Source organism: Marmota flaviventris, chromosome 10, assembly GCF_047511675.1.
Source record: "Marmota flaviventris isolate mMarFla1 chromosome 10, mMarFla1.hap1, whole genome shotgun sequence".
Lineage (NCBI taxonomy): Eukaryota > Metazoa > Chordata > Mammalia > Rodentia > Sciuridae > Marmota > Marmota flaviventris.
Window position 1 is genome coordinate 67,224,957 of NC_092507.1, and position 19,441 is coordinate 67,244,397.

The following is a 19,441-nucleotide window of genomic DNA, read 5'->3' on the forward strand; positions in this document are numbered from 1 at the left end:
AGCTAACTCCATAATTCTCCTAGTTTTAATTATGCTATAGATTTTTCTCTTGAATGAGGTTTATATTAACCAAGGTTGGTCAACAGTGAGAGTGGGGATGAAGACCATATATCTTAGTATTTTGAAGGATAAAAGAATTGTCATTCTCTTTACCCCCCCCCACACACACACACACAAATTTTGATGGGGGATCTCTTTAAGGTTCCAATCCTGAGGAGCAATCATAAAATAACTATAAATAAATCAGAATTAATACAAAATATGTAAAGTAGAACTCACACAAGTGTTGTGACAATAACATCAAACAAAGTTATCAAGAAACATAATTATTTTAAAAGTAATTAAAATATCAAAAATTAAAAACTAATTTGCAATCCAATGCAGCAAGTGAATAAATGATAGAAGTCAAAGATAAAAAAAGACATCTGTAACTTCATATGTGAGCCATTTTTAGAATTTGTCACTTCCCTACTTTTCTTCTAGTCTCCTTCACTCATAATTAAAAGCAGTAAAGACTACTTTTGCTTGTAGTATGTCTTCATACGAAGTTGAAGAGCACCTCTTAGAGTAACCTTGGATGTAAGAAGTCTGTTTATTTTGGGTGGAACATTCATTGGTAATGTTGATCCTGCAAATGCTAATATCAATGAGATAAAAATCTATGAATAATATTAATTTCAGTGATCTTGAGAAAGGAGATGGTTTTAACATAATAAACAGGGATGAACATTAACATATTATCCCATTTTAAAAGTTTAAAAAGTTTTGCAAGCAGGATGAATTAAAAATTTGTTCATCAAATATAAAAACAAAAGACAATGACCCTTTGGAAAGAGTTTGTTAAAAGCCGAGCTTATTTTTGTGGAGCACAGGAAGACAACATTTAATTTGGTTTGAATCTTGGGGCACATATATCTATTAGTGAATATTAAGGAGAATGGGTCATTACGTCTTGCAAATTACAGAATGAAGCTGGAAATTAATATTCAATTACAACACCAGGTCCTGATGATTCCAAATTTTTGCTTTTTCCAGGTTCCTGTATTAGAAGGGCAGCCATCTTGTCAATGCCGATGGTGCAGGTGTGACAATAAATCAGCAGACATGTGTATGAGATAAGGGCCAAATACCTTTATCTACTTCACTGACACCTTACATCTGTGGAAACTTATAATGGCAAATCACAATGAAACTCATGTCTCTTTATTGTTCTGCTCAAAAAATTTCTTCAGTCTTTACCTACTGCCTTCAAAACAAATTCCTTACATTAATCATTTTTACGTTTGAAGAATTTTGTACTTTTCTAATTATTTTGAAATATATCATAGATTATGTTAACCAACCAGTTAGCCTACTGTGCTAAAGAAGAACCAGAATTTCTCTATTCTGTGTTTTGGTGCCCCGTATTGATTTTCTGTGTTAATCAGCTTTTTCAATGCTGATATCAAAAGGCCTGACAAGAACAATTTTAACAGAGGAAAAGTTCATTGACCTCACTGTTTCAGAGGTCTCCATCCACTGATGACCAGTTCATCAGTTGCTCTGTGCCCAAGATGAGGCAGAACATCATGGTAGAGGGGTATGGTGGAGAAAAGCAGCTCAGGGCATGTAAGCAGGGAGAGACAGACAGGGCCCCTCACCTGAGACAAAATATAAACTCCAAAAGCACATGCCCAGTGACCCACCTCCTTCAGTTATAGGTTAAGCATTAGATTAGGGCTCTCATATCCCAATCATTTTACCTCTGAACTTTCTTGAATTGTTTCACGCATGAGCTTTTGGGGGATACTACATATCTAAACCATAACACCCTCCTTCAGACTGTCCTTCCCCCCTGCCCCACTCCCAAACCTTTCCCTGTCTCTAGTGCTTATTATTCTGGTTTGATTAATATATATATATATATATATATATATATATATATATATATAGAGAGAGAGAGAGAGAGAGAGAGAGAGAGAGAGAGAGAGAGAGAGAAAGTTACTATAAAATACCATGAAGATGTCCAAATATTATGTCTTGATAAAAAATTTTTGTTTTTAAATAAATGACATCCTTTTTTTGTTGTTGTTGTTATAAAAATGAAGCCATTCTGGTTGCAATCTGGTTGTTATCTTTCAGTATCCTCTACCTACTTCCTCATTTCAGCATGCCCTCCAAACTAACAAGCATATCTTGTATGTACTCATTTCCACACTTCTATCTATTCCCTTTCTTCTTCCCCATAATTAATTCTATAAATTAATGCTCCTCTTCAAGTACTGGCTCAGTGTCATTGTCTCCAGGTCCCTGCCTCAGTGTCATGGTCTCCGGGTCCCTTCCTTATGACCTTGTGAAATTTTTCTCTTAAGCTTCCAGTGCTCTTGTTCCCATCACTGTTCTATCAAAGTATGCTTAGTCTTCTTTTAGTATTTTATTTCAAAACTAGCCTTTCTCCCCAAATGCCTGGAGACTACATTGGAGTAATCTTTCTAGAAACTGCATCACTTTACGTTTAGCCACCAGTTAATTAGTGTCCGCTGATTTTAATTAACTTTTATGAACTACAAATATGTATATATTAGACAATCACCAAAGTACATAATGGGAAGTTAAGAGAACAGTTGTGAGAGTCTCATGTCTAAGCAAGCCCAAATTAAACAATGTTACAATATCACAATAAGTAGGAAAATAGGAAAAAAATCTCACCTAACATTAAGCATTTTGGATTCATAATTTAGCCCCAGGACAAGGTTCTGAGGCAGGAAAAAGTTAAATGCCTTTAAGGAGAGCACTGATAAGAGATATGTGGAATGCAGTTCTGATTTAAGACAGATAAACTACTAAGACGGGCCATTCCTCAGGTCTTATTGATATTTGCCATGAGCTAATGTAAGCCCATACTATCAAACTTTTAAGAGTTTATAAAATAAGTTAAAAGTTCAGTTTTATGTGAAAATTCATACTTTAAAAAACACTGGCAAATAATACAAAAAAAAGTAGGATTAAAAAATGCAAATTCTGCTCTAAGGCTTGCACAAAATGTGATGGAAAAAAAGTAACAAATAAAATTAAGTGAGGCATTTGCATAATAGTGGAAAATTAAGCACATCTAATTTGCAAAAAAGGTTTGAGGATTGTGAGTGATTTGTGCAAATTTAAATATGGAATAATAGCAGCTATAGTATAAGTGATGATGAGAGAACTATTGTGACATAAAAAGCTAATTTTAGAGCCTGAATTGTTACACTGTTTATTAGCCCCAGCTTTGTCCCTGACATCTCAAATATTGTGCAGACATTTTTCAACCTTCTGAATGAACCTCTGTGGTTAGTATCATTATTTCAGATGAAACTGAGACACAGAAATAAATAACTTCACCAATGTCTTTCCATAGCAGAAATATTAATGAGGAGCACAAAAGCACCAAACCCAGGTATTCTTGTTTAGAAAGTTTGGATTCCTAGCTACCACACTCTTCTGCCTCCAGTTCTCCTAATTCTAAAATAAGATACAGATATGTTGATTTTTTTTTCCTGCAACTGAGAAGATAGCAACTAGTTACTAGTCATACCATATGAAGTGGCCAGAAAAGGCCTACTAGAAACTAGCTGAAATTTCTGAAATGTCTCTAAGATAGCGAATAAGCAACAAATGGAGGGTTTATCACTGAGCTATTTGTATGGTTGAGATTAAAAAAATAAATACTGCCTAAAGCCTATTCTGAAGCGGTCTATCTAAGGATTAAATAAAAGGAGTGAACTTGAAAGATGTATGTAGAATGAGTAAGTAGAATTGATTTGGCAATCAGTCTAATGTGTGCAATAAAAGAAAAAGACGGGCCATTGATTAGCATTAGGTTTCTCTCTTAGGGTTTTACTCAGTAGAATGAAAAGGATGATTATGAGGGAGTATGATAAGAGGTGGTAGTTTTGTGTAAATAGAAATAGATCAAATAAGATAGAACACTAGTTTGGTTCTGTGTGGTAACGATTCTGGCCATATTGACGCTGGTTGAATGAAAATCATTGTTATCAATTTTTGGTGTAATTGAAGAGTTTTCCAAAAAGCATATTATTTGTCTATCATATTTTAATCATTAAATGGAAGTTTCTTTATCTAAATGCTAACAGTTAGCTTTTAGTCTCTTGACAAAACATTGACAAGCTGAGAAAAACACACACTGAGTGTTTTTGATGGGCAAATATGCATCATGCTGTGTTGAATGAGTAACCTATGAGTAGATTTTGGCCATTTTGTTTTGAACTGTCAGATAAATTTCTCTCAGGCATCTTTCCTATCGCTGTGCATCTGAGCAAAATAATATTTTATTGTTGGTCATAATTAATAATTTATTGAAATATATCAAATGAATGCACTCAAAATATGGATGGAAATCTTATTAGATCTCTGAATTTAGCAGTCCACATCACAGTGTGATTTTTGCAATACGAATTAAAGTCATATATTAGATCATTCGCTATTAGAGCAAGTTGAAAGCTATAATATAAAAACATTGACAAATTACTTTCTGCTTATAAATGAGAAAACAGATTTGTGTAAAATTTGAAATGAGCCATTCTGGCAAAGTAGAATTTGAGCTTCAAGTGTAAACACTTGAGTTAATGGCTGGGGTTTCTCAGTCTCAGAAGCTCTGGTGCATGGGGAGGGTGAAGCAGAGGTTACCGGAGCTCTTCAGCATCTTACTTAGAACATCCTTATAGGATTTAATTAGGCAGATTACCTGTTATTCATGGTGTAGTGTGCTGAACACTTTTAAACTGGTATGTCCTCAAGGCAAATGGAAGGCAAAGTCAGAAGGAATTACATTCTACACAAATAACTCAGAGTCTTTTATTAGTGGGCCTCATAGAAATGAAATCTTCTTTGCCAATGCACCATTTAATGTTTAACTCAATTGAGTACCAAAGAGTTTGTTAAATGCTGAACGGCCATCTAGATTTATGGATCCAATCTGACCACCCTTTCTGTGGCTTTTTTCTAGTAACAGCATTGGAGCTTGGAAATAAAACAAAAACCCTTCAGTTTTAAACACTTTGTGCTTTGTTCTAAATTATCAGATAATAGCACCAGTATAATTATTTATAAGAAAGACAAATCTTCTTCTTGAAAAAAAAATATAATGATAGTTTATAATTATAACTTTAAAAAATAAAATTGCTTAAAATATGACCCTGAGCAGCATTGTTTACTAATCATTTCAGGATGCAAATGTTAACTTCCTACATATATGTTAAATTCCTGAATCTATTTAATCAGTTTATTCCCCTAACCACCTACAGGGAAGGGTCACTATGTCAAGCAATCCTGAATGGTATTTTGTGTGAATTGGGAACAAAGCTTTTAAAGGCCAGAGGTTTAGGAACATAAACCAGATGTGCTCATTTTAAAAAGTCTACTTAGTTTGGTGGGGAGGGGAGGAGAGGTCAGCCTCTTAGATCTTTTAAAAATCTTACTGTCAAACACATTCCATGAAGCTAAGCATTTTACTATTCTGAGTGCTGCTCCATTGACTTTTTTTTTTTTTGGATGAAATATTTGCTCTGATCTGTGGTTTACATGAGTCTTTATTCACCTTTAGAATACAATAAAATACTTGAAGACTCTCATAATCATTTGAAGTTCCCTAAAATATGTCAGGATATTTAAACTTTTATTCCATAGAAATAATGTCAAATTATTTTTTTATTTTAATTTTAAACACAAACGTCTTATTTAAATGGAAATTCTTTATTGGTTGCCAAAGAAAAATCTAAATCATGAATTTGTTCTTAGCAAGAATTATTTTATAAAGATATATTTGTATAAATGTGAATGTCTTTCATCTTTAGACTGATGATACACAGGATATAGAGTGCTCATGTCCATTGTAAGTGATTAGGTTTAAAAAGAATTGAAAATGAAATTCATGCTTCAGTATTTCAATAAGATATAAATTAACTCTGGATTTTTTAAAAAAATATTTTGGGATTATGCATGCAACTTTACATGTAGAAATAGCTGTTTCTTAGTGGTAGCATTCCTGATTTACATTTTTCTGACTCCTTACACAAATTATCCCATTGTTTAAGCTGTTACTTGGTCCTGTCTAACTTGGAATTAGACTTAATTCCAAAGGCAGAGTTGTGGCTATTTAGCAGTAAGTGCCCTAATGCCCCACGATGAATGCTGCATATTAGCTGAATGAGCTTGGGTTCAATTTTTAAACTTTATAGGCCTCAATCTCCTTAACTACAAAATGGAGATAGTAACAGCAGTCCCCATATCATATGGTTAATAAGAAGAGTAAATGAGAAAGATAATAAACTAACAGGGTGCATGTAAAATACTTACAATCTTTCTACATAATTTCAATATAAGGAAGATCTTTGAGAGTTAATACTCATCAGGTATGAAATTTGAATTAGCATCCAAATAAAGAATCCTGGTGACCCACTGGATAGAAAGCAAATTGCTGGGTTTCTGTTCGTGACTACAAGGCTCAGGGGTTACTCCAGTTGAACTGGGCTGACTGGGCTGCACAAAATAACCACACAAGAGACACAAATACCTTTTTCTTTGGGGTCGCTGTGACGGCTCCCCTGACCTTAAGGGTCCACAGGGAGAGAGAGAGTGAGAGCATGCATTGACCCCTTTTATTGAGGAGAAGCTATTCAAATGAGGCAAGGGGTCAGGTTTCAGAGGGCTGAGTCTATCTTCATGACGTCCACTGTCAGCAGGTTGACTGACATCTGGGTAGGTCACACCCAAGGGCACAGTAAGAGAAGGGGATACACACACACAAGGCACTTCCATGGAAGACTCTATCCTAAACAGGGCAAGGGGTTATATTACAAAGGAACAGGTGAGCTTAGCTCCACCCATGGGGCTGTAGTAAGACACACCCATGCAGGAGACACAGTCCCTTGAACCCAAGAAGGGTGGGGAAAGCTCTGCCACATTTCTGTGACTGAGCACCTCAGCACCCAGCTGGGGATTGTGACTCAGTCACATGCAAGGTTGGTCTCCCAAAGCAAATGAGCATGGATTTGTAGGAACAGGACAAAAATTATAAATACCAGCTATGGCATCACTACTAAATGTGCAAATGAGGTCTTCAGAACCTGACCACTTATTCTTCTTTGTTCTATTTTGCCTACATTTATATAAACTCCACCCTACTCCCCTCCTTCTTTCTCCTGTAATTTTATATTCATTGTAAGTGGCATTTAACTTCATAATTTTATCCTTAGTTCATATAATATCCAGACAGGATTGTTATAGTTATTGAATTAGGAAAGAAGTAATCACAGGGAGATAGAAAACATGTTTGATGGAGCTCATTCTCCATCAAGGGACAGTTGCATAGTGCTAGTTGGGATAATATTGTGGTTCCAAATGTTCTTGTTTAGAAGTTTGGATTTGGGAAGAAGGGTCTATTTGAGTGGCAAATATTTTCAGGGGAAGATTTGTACACACTGTGCAAATGGCTCATATAACCTCCATTCAGAATGCTCTTTAGTGTGCTATCTTGTACTGCAGGGGCTGGAAAATGAAAACTATATTTCCCAGTCTTCTCATATCTAGAGTTCTCTTATAATTTAGTTTCTGCCAAATGCATTTTTGTGAGTTTTGGATTTGGTACTGAGTTATGTAGCAAGAGACACAGAACATGATACAATCATTTTGATGATAAGGTTATAGCAGAAGCATCAAAGATTCTAATTAGATGACTCCGAGCAATGGTGTGGATAAAGTTCCCTACTGGGGCAAAGATAGTGATGACCTACAGTCTACAGCCACCAGCCACCAGGTTCAATGTCTTATTACTATGATGGAGCAGTTTTCCCACTGACATTAGAGGCACCATGATTTGGGGATTTGGTCCAAAGGGACAGTATTTCTCCTCTCTGAGCCTGACCAAATAACTTAATGAACTCTTACAAAAGTTTCATTTGGTCAATTTGCAATTAGTCAACTTCAGTATAACATCTGCTTATCCGCATCTACTCAACGAAAAGTGTATTTTAGTACAAAGTTGAAGATGATGTGATACTTTAGTTAAAAAATCAGAATCATAGGAGAAATAGATACTATAATACGCATCAGATTGTAATTCAAAGAACTCTAGGTGATAGAGGAGGGGTATCTCTATGTTTCAGGTTGAGGTATAAGAATTCAATGCTTAATTAAAGTTATTGTCAGATACATATGTATGAATGATGAATTTGTCCACTACCAAAATACATGGAGTATGAAAGGGAGATACAGAATATAATGTGTTCATTATACAAAATACATGTGGAAATGTTCATCCCTAATGTAACTGATTTGAGAGGTAGTGGAAATTTTAAGAGGGGATTAGGTCATTAAGAGGGAGTAATGCCATTCTTCCAGGACTGGATAAGTTACCATAAGAATAAGCTGGTATAAAGCAAGCCCGCCCCTCTTGATTTGTCTCTTCTGCATGTACCTGCTCATTCTTGCAGTTTTCTAACATGTGACGATGCAGCTTGAGACCCTTGACATATGCAGCTGCTTAAACTTGAGCTTCTCACCTGAAAAACCAAGCACTAAATAAACTTCTTTTCAAATCACCCAGTCTCAGGTATTCTGTCATAGGAACAGAAAACAGACTATGTAGGGGAATACATTTAGAACAGTAGACTGTATAGCATTGTTGTAGTGAGATGAAAATAAAATTTAATTTTTTTGTGTGTGTATACATGTAGGGGAGCATTTGTTTTCTTTGTAGGGGAAAAATCATAGTTCTCGGTGGTAGAAAAAAATTGTGAAGATAGTGTGCAGATTAAATTTTGTGGGATAAAAAATACAAAGGCAACTAATTAAGAATTATCTCAACTGGAGGGTGTTTTCCAATGGCAAGACTTTGAGAATAAAGTATAGCAGATTGACTTCATAGATATCATGAAACAAAACTCTAAAGGGCTTGGTATCCTATAGAATGTAGCAGTTGATGAAAATTCAGGAGGAAAAAATGACTTCAACTGTTCTAAATTGAATGAATGAAGGAGTGATGATACCACTGGCCACAATGGGAAGCAGGAAGGCAGAGCCAAAGCAATTATGACAGGAAATTCATGGAGCTGTACTCTGATTCACTGCACTATGTGAGATACCTATAGGATACCTATGTAAGATCTAGCCAGCGATGCCCTGTAGGTTTTTAAAGTCTAGAGGTCAAAATTGAAGCCAAGGTTATAGATGCAGATTTCAGAGCCAAGTATTTAGGAATTAAAGATGGCATCTCTTTGGCATTTTAAGTAATATAAAGCCTCCATTGGTGTTTGTCACAGAGTGTCTCACATGGCACCAATAATTTTTGCAATAATTGGGAACCACATCCAAGTAGCTGCAAAATGGTGAAAGTTAATAGAGAGAATAGAATCAAATTAATAGAACAGAAGTTAATGGTATGAAAAAAGTGTTTTTAAGCTCATTGAGATACTTTTGAGGATTCCTATTCAATTCTGGTTGAGATTTTTGAAAGGAGATACAGCACTTTGAGTTATTTATCTCAAGCATCTTTCTTAACCTGTTATCTGGTATTTTTTTTGAGAATATAGGTTATTAAATATTAGGAATATTTCATTTAAAATGTTATGGGTAAATTTCCCACTTGACAACACATCCTCATTCCAAATGAACCAACTTGTTTTAGCAAACTCCCAGATTCTATATATTTTTTGAGAGGTAACAGATCCATATTAACATAAAATTTAAATTAACTCTTCCTTTAATTCTGGAAGGATTACATTAGAAGCTATTACCTCTTATCATCTTTAGAAATACTCTTCTTTCTCTTCCTTGTCTTGAAATAGACTGACATTCTGTTTCTCATCTATTTTTTTGTAAGCACTCCAAAGAAAATAGAGTCAAAAAAAAAAAAACCTAAAAGGCTGAAGATTAAATAATGTCTAATTGTATACTCACTTTTGAATTGCCAATAGATAAATTCCCTTTTTGTACATAAATTTGACATATGCAAATTATTATGAAAGAAAATCATTGTTCTACATCATTGATTTTTCATTATTGAAGAAAATGAAAACTTTGATATATTTTTTTCTGTCTCTCACTACAAAAAGATTAAAATCACACATAGATACCCTCAAAATCTCTGCTTGTGATATAATTTCAATCAACAGAATGTACAAACAAATGAAAAGAACTGAGAATAATTGTCATCAGGAAATGAGATATGATGATACAAATTAGTTTTTTTTTCTGTGTGTGGTTTTAATTATTTGTAAATACCAATTTCTACAGAACATTAGCAAAATATTTTGTGCTTGGGAACAGAGTCAAAGAAAGATGTCTACTTAATATTACAGAAACAAAGAATTTTAGTGCTGAAACTTCTCTGAGAGGCTACGAACTCAATCTCCCCATTTCATCATGAGAAAAATTTAAGACCACAGAGACAAAGTGATTGCCCATGAATGGAGAAATGACAATAGCTTATTCAGGTCATCTGGATAGTCTCCTTTTCCTTAATTTCAAGTGAGGAAACCAAAAGTTAGAGAATTGTAATTGAAATTAAGTTTTGAGAGTGAATACTTTAAAGACAAGTCTGTTTGATAGGTTTTTTTTTTTCTCAGTTATGATTAAAATCATCTTCATAAAAATGTCAGTTCCTGGCTGTTTTCTGTTAATGTGGAAGAGGGAGGCTTCCATATAAATAATGGGCCTTGAAGTCTCTACATAGAGTATAGCTCCATGGTTTCCATTTTTTGTGGTGAGGGAGTGAAGTACTTAGTAGGCACAGGCATCCCATTTTTATGTAACTGTAGTTATTTTTAAATAAAATATAATAAATATTGTTTCTTTAAATTTCTATGTATTTTTTGTAAATGCTAAGTGGTTTGGATCCCACAAATTAATAAATAAACATTATGGATCAGTATGTGACCATGAAATAAATAGTTATTGAAATAATGTAGTCACCAATCCCAAAAGTGTGGGAACCATGTAGGTACATTCTTCTGTCCTCCACGCAGATAAATGTACACCTACCCACAAAGTTGAAAAATTTGACCTGAATACAGTCCTCTATGAATAAATAAAGAGTAGAAATAAGTAATGCTTCTCACTACCAAAAGTGGAATTTTATCCTAAATATTTTGTATCCTGGCCCTGGCTTTGTGATAAAACAACTGCTGTCCAGAACCTTCCCCATAAAACAGGCTTCTCAAAATATCTCTGCTGTTATTTAAACTTAGATGTTAATTTTTGTTGTTATATAAACTTAAGTCTTATCTATCTTATATGATTCATACATTAGTGAATTTTGACAATACAAACCATTAAAGTATTTAAAAAAGTGAGTAAATTCTAAAAAAAGCAAAACTTTGGCAAATATGAAGCTATATTAGCTTCAACATCTCTAGAAAGATTCTTTTTAAGCTACAAAGCATTAGTACCAAGTTAGTTTTTAAAACTCTCAAATCTATTCTTTTGCCTACACATTTTTGCTAGTTGTTGTTTTATCTGTTTGTTTCATGCTCAAAAAGGTAACAATATCTAAAAATTCTCCCACTGAAATCAGAAGGTAAATAAGAAAAAAATATTCTGTAGTCATTGTTTCCTGAGGTCAGGACATTGTTTTAGAAGTCTTAATTTTTCATTATTTTTAAAATGCCTGTCAATCCATCATATAATCCTCCAGAAGCAATCAATTCACCCATCCATCTCTCTCAGTGCATGCCAAGAATTTTAAAAAATTGCTCACATAAATATTTAGAATATTAATACATGCTTACTTTTAGGTACATATATTTTAATTCCTCTTATTATATTTTTAATGTAAAGCTGGAAGTTAGATCACAGAGATCTCACCTACCACAAAACATATTAACACACACACACACACACACACACACACACAGATTTACTTTAAGGTATTGATTTGCACAATTATGAAGTGTGATAAGTCCTAATTCTGGAGCCTAAGAGCTAGCAGGCTGAAAACCCAAGAGAATCAATGCAGTAGTTCTTTTCTAATATTTATTTTTTAGTGGTAGTTGGACACAATACCTTTATTTTATTTATTTATTTTTTTATGTGGTGCTGAGGATCAAACCCAGAGCCTCTCATGTGCTAGGGGAGCACTCTACCACTGAGCCCCAGCCCCAGCCCACATGCAGTAGTTCTTATCCAGAATTATGGAGAATTCAGTCTCCACCCAGGAGTCTGTTTTTTGTTTGTTTGTTTGTTTGTTTTTTCCTTCCATTTAAGTCTTCAAGGGACTAGATGGGGCCCACCTCCACTGAGGAAAACAATCTGCTCACTCAAAATTCTTTGAGTTAAATGTTCATCTCATACAAAAACCTTCTCCTACTTAACACCCAAAATTATGTCACAGCGTTATACTATATCCATGTAATAGATAAGAAAACTGAGCCTCAAAGAGCTTTCTAAGTTTGTGCAAGGTGATAGAACCAATAGGCACTAAGGCCAGAAGGGAAGCCTCAGCCTCTGGCTATGGAGCCTACAACTAGTTACACACAAAATATCTGCAGAGAATGCAAAGAAATTCTTGTGATATGAAACCACATGGATAGGAAACTATTGAATAAAAGAAGGAAGGACACAAACTTGAATATTCAGGATTACCCTGTAATGATGATGATGATGATGATGATGATGATGATGATGATAAAAGCACATAAAGAAAGACTAGAAAGAGTTGTATAACTGGGTACTAGTTAATTATCAATGATCATTTTTTCTATTTCCATATATCTTGTGTACTTTTTCTACTTTTAAAAATCTCGTGTGAATAAATTTTAGTATTTTAGAAGGCTATTCAAACTTTAAACTGAGAGTAAAGCATGGATTGATGTAATAAAGTCTTAATTGGACACCTACTACTGTTGTGCACTACACATTTGGTATACTTCAGGCATGATTTCTCTAATTTTCAAAATTGTTACAATCATATAATGACTATAGATGTGATATTCCTGTCAAATCTGTTAAAATAAACCAAAATTAAAAGGTTAATAGGCTTTCTTGAAATAAATGGGACAAAAATATCAGAAACATTAAATATAGCATGAAATGTTAAGCATAACAATGAAAGTTCTCATAGAAAATGTGGGGAGTTTCTTGTAGCTAACTTGGTAAATTTCTTGTTGATTAGTCAAAAATTTAACAGTTTGAAGAGACAGAAACAATGAAGAGCAGGGTAGTTGTCCTTGCATGTGTGTGTGTGTGATCTTCTGAATAACGTAATGCACCTGATATAACTTTGAAAATTTGTGAGGTGAAGCAATGGAGATAGCCAGAAATAGTGATAACTCTACAAAAAAAAAAAAAAAATGCTTGCAATTTGCCTAAGAATTAGAACTAAGAGAAAAGGATGCAAAGAAGAAACAATGGAAAGCAAGTCACTGGGATTTAGTAGCAAATGGCATATTCTTTTTAGGTACATTGGAAGCCTATGGAAGAAATAAATTCCAGGTGAACTCTATGTAGTAAAAGAGGTGAAAGTAACTAGAAATCAAGGTCCATCTTTATGACCATAGCAAATTTATTTTTCTAAAGTCTGTATAGCCTTAGATGCATTTATTACAAAATTTGTCAACTGAAAAACCTTATACTTATCATTCACATATTTGCATAATGCAGACTGCTTAATTAATCTTGGATATTTTTGTAATATAAGACTTTAACGATATTAGGCTGTGCTTATAACAACATAGCTTCTTTCATAAGTAAATCCTTTTCGGCACAATTTTAATTGACTATATCAAAACATTCCCCTCTGAACATGTTGTGAATGAACAGAAGCAATATCTTGGCATGCCATTAAAAAATACTGACAATAACTTGAGAAAATAAAACTAGATAGTTTTTGTGTATGAAACCTAAATGCTTAGGGTGTTTAGCTGATTCAGCAATACCTTTACTATCTTTTTGTCAGTTTAGTCCCAGAATACATCTTTTCTTAGACATTTTAGTTGGAAGTTGCAAAAAGGTTACTGTAACACTATTCATTCATAAATAATTAAATGCATAATAAAAGAGGGCTGGATTTGACTATATAGCCTTTGAATAAATAATAACAAGAAAATTAGCAGGAACAAAATTTGATTCTAATAACATAATGAAAACTAGTTTTTTAGTTTGATCAATGGCTTTATGAAAATGCTTCTCCCTTTTATTTTTTTTTTCAGTGCTACCTAATTTAATTGCTGTGTTGAAGTAGCTGAAAGGAAAACAAAATCCTCTTAGAACATCCTTTGTGAACCAATATGAATTTAATTTCAACTCAGGTTTTGTAAACTATGGATTATCTGGTTCAGAATAGGCTCAAAGGTAGTTATCAGAAAAATCCTTATTTATTACCAATTTCATCTTTAGGAAGTTGATTCATATATTAAGTTTATAACTAACCAGAGCTTTGACAATATACATTTTGGGAGAAGCAAGAGGTAAATACAAAAGGAAAACCCAAATGACATTGTGAAGTCCTCTGAGATATGAGGCCGGGGAAACAGGCAGGCTGCTCAGCCATTCAGTTTTGGCTAAATTGGCAATCTGCGAGTGTAGCAATCATGGAGGAGCATGAAAATTTAAAACTGATTTGCTCTTAAAAGCATGTGGCTTTCCTTCCTAACTGCATGGTATTTACTTTTGTTTCTTTGCTAAGAAATAAAGTATGGGTGTTTGTCAACTATCATCTTGAACTTCGTTTATCATGTGTAATAGGTGCACAACTCACTAATTTCATTTGATTTTTGTGTGTTTGTCCCTTTCTCAGTATTCTTTTTATTGATTTCCTCTTTAAAAAAGCATTGTCTAAGGTGGAAACAAATCTTGCATATCTTCCAATTGTGTTAGTTGCCCTACTGTGGAGCATAAGCAGTTGAGACGAACAAAATAATACAATAACAGCAACATTCAAAACAACCAAATAAAACCCAAATCCTGCTGAATATGTGTCCCAGCAGCAAGAAAAGGACCTAACAAATTAAATGCATAAATTCATGCAAAATGCATAGTTCAACAAGAACGAATTTGATTTTTCTCTGAAATATGTGAAATTAGAAGTCAAGCTGCCAATCATTTCTAAGGAATGATTTAAAGCTATATGGTGGAAGTAGCAAAAGAGCTGAGTTGAATTTTATTTTGGATAAGACATATTTTCAAAATTAATATAGTATAAAAGACTTTATGTTGAGAAGATAGGACACAGCTGGTATACAATTGTGTTAGTCATCATTTCATTTCTGTAACAAATATCTGAAATAAATCAACATAAAAGAAGAAGGGTGTAGGGCTGGGGTTGTGTGTAGCTCAGTGCCTTGCATGCATGAGGCAATGGGTTCGATCCTCAGCACCACATAAAAAAAATAAAGATATTGTGTCCATCTACAACTAAAAAAAGGTTTAAAAATATTTTAAAAAAAAATAAAAGAAGAAGGGTTTATCTGGCTCACAGTTTTGGAGGTTTCAGTCCCTTAGCCCCACTGCCTTTGGGCCTGGGGCAAGGAAGTGCCCAATTGCAAGAGCAAATAGTAAAGGAAAGTGCTCACCTCATGGTAGCTAGGAAGCCATGAGAGATGAAAATGAAGATCCTGGAATCCCTCAATACCCTTTCATGGCACACCCCCAATGACCCAACTTCCTTTCATTAGGCCCCACCTCCTGAAATTTCCATCATCTACCAATAGTGAAAAGCTAAGAACCAAGCTTTTAGCCCACAGACCTTTAAGACTCATTTAAGATCCAAACTGTAGCAATGAGCATGAAATGCAATCCCTCCAGCCATTTCAGGTATGCTGTTGAGTACAGGCTTAACTTTATGATGATTTAAAATTGCTCAATATTCCTGTGGAAAATTGGAGTTTTCTTGGTGATTTGGATTAATGTTAAAAGCTTTATCTCAAGCAATTGAATATTACAGACCTATGCAAAGACACAAAGAATATGCCAACAAGATATTTTTTAAATCTTCCTCAAGTATGAGAAAGGATTATGTCTCTTTTTATGTATCTAAATTGTGGATTAGTTGATCACTCTAAAACAATAGAGTCTATTATGGTTTGAATGTGAATTGTCTCCTAAAAGCTCCTGTGTTAATGATAGAATTATGAATACATAAATTATGAGAGCTGTAACCTAACCAGTTCATCTTAATTTGATGGACTGACAGTAACTCTAAGCAGCTGAGTAGGCAGTAACTCGAGGCAGTTGAGTAGGCAGTTGAGAAGGCAGTTGAGACATCGCTAGAATAGGTGGTTCACTAGGGGCATGCTCTGGAAGGATACATTTCCCTGTAGCTCCTTCTCCCTTCTCTCTGCTTCCTGGGTGCCATGAGGGGAGTAGCTTTCCTTTGCTCTTACATTCAGTCATGATGTTCTACTTTACCTTGGTTGTAAAGCAAGGTGGTGGGCCAACTATGAACTGGGATCTTTGGAACTGGAAGCTTTAAATAAACTCTTCCTCCTCTATGTTGTTCTTATTGGGTATTTTGGTCCCATGAGGCAAAGCTGACATGTGTCCACAAATGTGTTTATTTGAAAGATGGTAAAATATCCTTGGTTACCTACTTCTAGGTCCATATAAATTTTTCAGCTTTGACTTTAAGAGATATTCTTCTGACCACACAGAATGGGCTCTCAATATGCCATCTCCAGACTCTTGAAGGATCGCCTGTTTATGAACGATTTCCACCTACTATTTGTTGTTGCTGGAAAGATTTTACTAATGACAAATTGAAATTCACAACCTCTACAGTTGCAAACAGAGAATTTTTTTCTGCTACAAACACAAGCCTACTATTTTTTACAACTTTATCTTAGAATTTACAAATGATTTTATTAGACCCTAACATTTAATATAAGTCAGCATTCTTAGTATTCGAGCAATATATATTCATTTTAGTAGATGCAGTTTGAAAAGAAGTGCCATCACATTTACTCAATATTTTCCCCTTATTTCTATTGCTAAATTCTAGGTGTTACATTGTGAACTTTTTAAAAAGCTTTATAGGTTAAAAATTATATTTGACATTGAAACATAGATGAGAAAAGTCATTATTACATGGTGACAAAAGTAGTCTGTAATTGGGGTTCTACAACTTGTGTTTCTTTTTTTTCTCTCTCTCTCTTTAAAAACATATTTCCAGACATATAGGGTGATTTCACATAATCATCTTGGAAAATCCATCCATAAAATTAAAATGGCTTCAAGTCTCATAATTAGGTGTCATTATAAGTTAGATTGTTTTTTTATCTGAATAAAACAATTCTTCTGTGTGAAGTTCAGACATAAAACCTAAAATATAATTTAAACTATATTTATGAGGAGCAATTATAACTATAAATCTGAATCAAACTATTGTGCCAAGTTCTCAGCTTTTAAAAACTTTTCATATTTATCCCAAATTCATTGCTGACCATAGTTATCACCAGGTATAACCAGGTATGTTAATTTTTATTTAGCATTTTAACTTGGCCAAATATTTTTAGGCCTCTTGGAGGGAAGAAGAAAAAGTCAATTCCCTTTAATTTATTTATTTTTTCATGAAAATATCAGAATAGAAAAATAGAAAATAAAATCTCACATTTGTGATTGTCTTATATCAGATTCATAATTTGAATGTTCTATCACTTCAAACTGAGGAAATCATAAAACTGTATGAACTTCATAAACCTGCACAATTCATCTCTGGGGAGTTACAGATGGGAAGTTAGTGTAAGCACTACTAAATTCTTGTTTAGAATTAATAAGTATGTGTTGAATTAATAATGACTTGAAAGTGTTAACTCTCCAAATATTCCCCACAATCCAGAAAATAAAAATTGACCAGAAATTAGATTTTCACATGACAATCAACAGTGAAGAACAAGTGAAGTTGGAGATTAACTTAGAACTGCTAAACAGGTTCAGAAAGGCTACCAGAGGATTAAGCTACAAAAGGTTCCTATTTTTGTTTCTTGGTCATACATGAGGTTATACATAAAGATAAAAAGCCTGTTCATAAAAAATAAGTTCATACTGTATTTCCATATTTTTTGAAAATTAAATTAATTTAATTAATTTACCTAGTAGCTTTGAAGATCACCACTTTCTGATTTAGTGTATATAAATTAACAGTTAACAAATAGATTCATTTAGACCTATTACTTCAATGTTAATCCAGATATGGTCCTATGCATTATTCCCATACTCTTTCCCTTTTATAAAACTGTTATCCAGTTCCATCCATTAACTAAACCTTCTGATTGCTATTAAGCATGTGATTTACCAAAGTACAATCAAGGGACAGCTAGATTAATATGTCTACCGAAATTGACAAGTGGATGTCTATTACAGTTTGATGTAATTCTATGGAGTTTTAGGACTTTTAGATGAATTCCTAAAAATTGTGAAAGAAAATGCTTCAATAAAGATGTGTGATTGCTGTCTAATTTGAAGATTCCCACAAAATAAGAAAATGAGAACATGCTTCTGTTAAAGGCTTTAGTTTTGGTTTATCCTAAGGTGTTATTTAGATATTTTAAAGATAATACTCTATAGTGATTATATTGTACTCATTCATTTGCCCATTTTTCAGTACAAAAGGAGATAAGGGAAAGGAAATGTCTTATAAATAATCTCAGCACTATAAAATGTAGTCATATAAAATTATGAACTTCAGTGGGCTACCTATCCTTAAGCTGATAAGAAGGATTCTGACTGCATTTTACTGACAATTAGCAAATGGGAAAATAATCCAAAATTTAAAAAAAAAAATATTAGTAGTCTTCTGGAAAAATTGACATAAATAAAAATTCACTTTTGATACGTTTTATCTATGTGATATGGAGATTGATGTTTCCTTTTTTGCATTTTGCTTACTTGAAAAATGAAATCGAGAAAGCATACTACAAAAGACAATCACAAGAGTAAATTAATTGGTCATTGTATAAAATCAGAGAAATAGTTACTTAAAAATTCATTAGAAAATGTTCAAATACACAAAGTGATCAGAAGGTATCCTGCAAAGATCAGTGGATATGTATAGATTCATTTTGTTTTCAATTCCATGAATAATTTGTATTGGAACAGAGCAATTTTACATAATTTTTAGGTAGTACAAACTATTACTGGTGACCAGAAATAAATTCTAGACAAGAAAAAAAAGAAAAGAAACATGGATTATCCGCAAGTTTGCACAAGAGAATGAATTCACAGGAAACTTCATTCCCCAATTCTTAGAAGCAAAAGACATTGAGGTTCTGAGGTTAAGGCAGTGTATTCATGGCTTTAGAAATTATTTCCAGCCATGTTTTTCAAAAACTGCATTTAAAAAAAGCTGTTAGAAGCAATGCCAGTTAAATTGTTCCTACAGAAAATATAATTATTTGCAGAAGTATGGCTGAAGGAACTAGCACAAATGAAAATAAAGAGATTACACAGTCCTCATGGTTTGCTGCCTGCATTATAT